This window comes from Sinocyclocheilus anshuiensis, unplaced genomic scaffold (assembly GCF_001515605.1).
Source record: "Sinocyclocheilus anshuiensis isolate Anshui unplaced genomic scaffold, SAMN03320099.WGS_v1.1 scaffold60, whole genome shotgun sequence".
Classification (NCBI taxonomy): Eukaryota; Metazoa; Chordata; class Actinopteri; order Cypriniformes; family Cyprinidae; genus Sinocyclocheilus; species Sinocyclocheilus anshuiensis.
Window position 1 is genome coordinate 605510 of NW_015554068.1, and position 5250 is coordinate 610759.

Consider the following 5250-nt stretch of genomic DNA (forward strand, 5'->3'; position numbering starts at 1 on the left):
AATAAACATAGAACCACGGCAACAAGATAAGTGGTTTCTTTCTTTTTATGAGAAAGCATTAAAAATAATAATAACACTATACATAACTTTGTATGAATCTGTTGCTCTGCATTAATATTTAATGCAAACAAACAACAACTGGGGTTGTTAAAACACTTTTTTCTTCTTCTTCCTGTTTGTTATTGTAAACGTATGACGCATAACTACAGAAAAAAAAACAGGTTATTGTTAGATAAAGGTTAAAATAGGAAATAAAGTCACATTGTAACACAAAGTTGCACTTACTAAAATAAATAAATAAATAAAACTAGAGTAACATGAAATAAAAATTATAAGGTCACAATTATATGATGTAAATTCACAACTACACAACTAGAAGATACCAAAAAATGAAGTTGCAGATAAATGAAATAAAATATCAGGTTACACTTTATTTTAAGGTGTCCTTGTTACAGTGTAATTATACATATAAGTACTGAGTAATACTAATTAACTACAAGTACTTACTATATGGTTAGGGTTAGGATTATGGTTTGTCTTAGGGTTACTTGTATGTAATTATGCATAATTTATTGTTATTATAATGGTAAGTACATGTAACGTGTAATAACGACACCTTAAAATAAAGTGCTAGATATGAAGTCACAATTATGAAGCATACACTCTGAATATAAAGACACATATTGTGAGATATCACAATTATGAAAAAAATGAATAAAATAATCACAGTTATGAGAAATAACTTTGCAATTATAAAATACAATGTTTCAGTTGCGGGATATAAAGTCGCAATTACTAAAAAAAAGTAGTCATAATTATGAGAGAAATTCACTGTAAAAAAAAAGCTATTATTAAAAAAAAAGCTATCAATTAAGAGAAATAATCTCACAATTGCAAATTATGAAGTAGGAAATGTGATATATGAAGTTGAAATTACTACAAAAAAAAAGAGAAATAAAAAACGCAATCATAAGATCTGAGGTTAAAATTATGAGACATACATTCACAATAAGAGACATGAAATCAGATGTAAAGTCAAAATTACTGAAACATAATTGCAGATATGTAATAATAATATAAGTAGCAATTATTAAGTCACAATTACCAAAAAAGGTCAAAATTATGAGACTATACTGAATAAATAATCAAGAACAAGAGAATTATGAGACAGTCGAATTGTGAAATGCACTGTCGCAATCATAGTTATGAGAAATAAAGTAGCAATTGTGGGCAGATTTTTGTGAGATATAAATTCTCGTAGATACAGTACAATAAATAAAATTGAAATTATAAGATTAAGTCACAATTATCAGATATGAATTCACAAACAAGAAGCCTGAAATGCTTTTAGTTTTTTTTTGTTTTGTTTTTTACTGAATGGCTTCAGCTACTTATAAGGAATTAATTTTCACCAAAAGTATTTGCACCATCGCCCACCTTGACCTCAAATGTCAGCACAGCTCTTTTTACCTTGTCATTGGCCGCTAAATCAAATAAGTGCAGCTAAATTGAATCTAATCGGATCGTTTCAAAATGTGAGATGGATTTCCAAAGCAAACAGTGGCATATGGAGTAACTTAAGGGATGTTGGTTGGATTTTTTTAGAGTTAGAGGTGAAGCTGCTGGAGTAGATACACACGGTTGGATAAATCCAGTTTCTGGGTGTAGAAGAATTTGCCAGCGACTGGTTCATGACTGAGGGTGTGGAGTATGGCAGATGACAGGAAACTCATATATTTCTATTATCTTTGTAGAGTTGCATGACCCCATCCTTCCATTCCCATTACACAGAGTCAGTAAAGCCTCCATGTGCCAGCCAAACTTGGAATTAATCCAGATGTCCAGATATTTCCTCCAATAAAAACAGCACAATCTACTCTAAGACATGGCGTACTGTTACAGGCTGGTGTGAGAAGTTTTTTAGCAGTCCTAGGTAAGCCTGCGGAATTTCTGTTGGCACGCTAAGCGAGACTCGAAACTCACTGAAGGCATTGAAACCAAAATTATGTACCAAATGAAAAATGTCTTAAAAAAACTATTTCGTCCGTTCTTTTTGGGAAGGGGTGTTCGAGGAATATAATGTAGGTCACTGTATGCAACTGATTTTATGTTTAATTAATTTGAGGCAACAATGGACCCGAAAGCTTACTAGCATATGTTACTACACTGTTAGACATTTCTGTAATTTCTACAGTTATTTACTGTATATCACCCAGTATAATACTGCAAATTCGCTTTACAATAAGCAACTGTAATACCCTTTGCATCATGGGAATTTTCTGTGATGTCAAACTCCACATACAGAGACTTGCTGTATTTTTTAAAATTGCTGTATACTACTGTAATTGCTGTAACAGCCTCTGTGGCTAGAAACAGCGCGAGCGCTTGGAGTACATCTGTGTGTCAGACTCAGAAATATACCGGGGCATCACTTTACTGTCCGCATCCACTGTAAATAGTATAATGGGTTCTATATTGTCTTTTGTCGACTCGAGTCGTGCCGCGCCATTCAGTGCCGTGGGTTTTGCCCGGGGATGAACCCGCGAGAGTGGAAGAGTTCCGGAGAACATCTGCGCTGTGTGTCGATGCACCTTACGAGAGAATAAGAATTTATAAGTGTTATATGTGCAATGTTTTAAATAAAGAATTTGATATTTTGTAATTATTGTGTCTGTTTGAATTGAATGCCAGTAATACCTATGTAGGGTAAAAATAAAATGAATTATATATAAAAATTATAAAATCTAATGAAATATATTCAAATGAATTAATTACAGTAGTATACTGATGAATTGGAATACAGTTTGCTACTGTAAATCTTAATTACAGTAGCTTACTGGCAACAGTGTTGCCAGTAAGCTACTGTAAAAACCCTTTGAAATGTCTAACAGTGTAGCCTATTTTAGTGTTTTGTTTTGTTTCATGTTTGTATCTACATGAAAGTCAATAGAGTGCAATGTTTTGTTGTTGTAAACCAGCTCACTATCCTGTTTTCTAATGTAGAAAACAAAAGATATTTTGGGGAAAATATTTGTTTTGTCTTGTCTTGTTTTTGGACCAGCTCAAGATTTAGCTTTGGACCAAAGTTTGCATTTTGTCTTGTCTCTTTTGTTTTGTTTTGTTTTGTTTTGTTTTGTTTTGTTTTGTTTTGTTTTGTTTTGTTTTGTCTCGTCTCGTCTTGTTTTGTTTTGTTTTTGGACGAGCTCAAGCTTTAGCTTTGGACCAAAGTTTGCATTTTGTTTTGTTTTTCCCATACAGTGGAGTCCAATGTTTTGTTATTTTGGACCAACTCACTATCATGTTTTGTAATGTTCTTCCTCATGTGGAAAAAAAGTAATATATTTTGAATAATATTTCACTTTTGTTTTGTTTCTTTTTGTTGAGGACATATTTCTTTGCTGAATGGTAAAGCATTTCTGCCATTTGCGTGAATCCATCTGTCACAGCCCACCAAACTTGATGGGCTGCCACGTGTTTGCTGGCTACTGGCTAATGTGGCCCTCTCTGACAGCTGTTTACTATGATAAACAGTGTCTGTCAGTGGTGTAAACAGTGAAGATTTTCTTAATATGTGGCGCTTTTGCATTTGGAAACTGCACCATCTGGAGCTGTTACCCGATTTTGAAAGTTAGTTTTGATGGAGTGTATTTTGTGAATGCAGAGAGTTGCTGTACAGAATAATAACAGCGGCATCAGACTGTCAACATGAAGCAGACGCTGACCTTTTAAGATTTTATGCATTTGTTATCAACAGAAATGGTGACATGTCATGATGACTTTATATTCAAGGAAATGTTCTTCAGGAATTCTCAGAGGAGTGCTGTCAGAAGATGAATGAGTCATTTGGCAAACTAATGTAAACAGGGTTATGTAGGCAACGTGTAGCTGGTGTATTCCAGCACAGATTGTGCTGCTATTTATTTATTTTTTGCAAAGAACGTATATGGATATGAACAAACAGCATATTAGAATGATTTCTGAAGGATCATGTGACACTGAAGACTGGAGTAATGATGTTGAAAATACAGCTTTTCATTACAGGAATAAATTACATTTTAAAATATATTCAAATAGAACACAATTTTAACTTGTAATAATATTTTTTATAACAAATAAATGCAGCCTTGATCAGCATGAGACTTTTTCCAAAAACATAAAAAAAAATCTTGTATTACTGGAAGTACAGAATGATTCAATATTTTAATTAATTTATTATTTATTATTATATAATTATTTTAATGTAATTTAAATAATGTTTCCAGGACTCCTCATCTATAGCAGAACCTAAAATTAGGTTTAACCGAAGAAAAAAAAAACATTGTGGTCAAATTCTCAAATGAACTTTGTTTGTTTGTTTGTTTTATTCTTTGTGCATGTGTTTTGTTTTATTTGGGGTTTTGCTTTTCTGTTTTTGTTGTTGTTTTAGTGTTTTGGTGTTTTGTTTTGTTTTGTTTGGGGTTTTGCTTTTTGTTTTGTTTTGTTTGGGGTTTTGCTTTTTTGTTTTGATTTGTTTTGCATTAAAGCATTTTGCTTGAGTTTGTCATCAACATAAGACTTAAAGTCTTTCCTATGCAAATAAATAAATAAAAGAAAACGGACAAATTCACTTTGTCACTTTTGTATTTGGTTTATGGCCTGCATCTTGTCTACATATTATAGTTATCAAATGCTGTACAGTCCCAGTAAAGTATCCCAGTATGTATGTTTGTTGCATCCTCCAGCACTTAGTGCTCACAACCCATGAGGTTTGGACCATTTCTTGATTTGCATCCACCTTTAGTGGATCAGGTGCTAAAGCAATGCAGACAGACAGCATATGCAAATAAACAACACTATCAGCGGCCACAGTTCATTCACGGCAAATTCCTCCCTAAAATCCAGTGCACTCAGGATGTGGAGGGAAGTTCACACTGTCATCTGTGTAATTATATCATACCGTAGGTGCACTCAGAGCTGGCACAGCGTTCAGCTCACGTCCAGACATTTTCAGGCCGCTTGGGCTGAGGCACATGAAAACCGGACGGTCCCAGTGAGTGGGAAGTGCTGATTGAAAACCGTAAGCTCCGTTCTGGAAAGGGCACCGGGGGGACAGCTCAAAGAGAGAGCGATGAGTGAGACGCCTGAAATAAATAAGTAAAAACAAGAGAATAAAAGACAGAGAAGAGTGACACAGGGGCGATGGCTTTCCTTTTCATGGCAGACATCAAACGGACTAATGCTGAGGAGATCTATTGTGTGTTTGACACAGAG

The 5250-nt window shown here is 34.0% G+C and overlaps 1 long non-coding RNA gene across 1 annotated transcript in view; it reads left to right on the plus strand.

Annotated features, from left to right (window-relative positions):
• LOC107668655 (uncharacterized) overlaps positions 1–5250 on the plus strand; it is a 16518-nt gene that overhangs the window by 6405 nt on the left and 4863 nt on the right. Inside the window, exon 2 of the long non-coding RNA XR_001631917.1 lies at positions 1803–1809. This is a non-coding gene — a long non-coding RNA (uncharacterized LOC107668655). The remainder of the gene's footprint in view (positions 1–1802; positions 1810–5250) is intronic.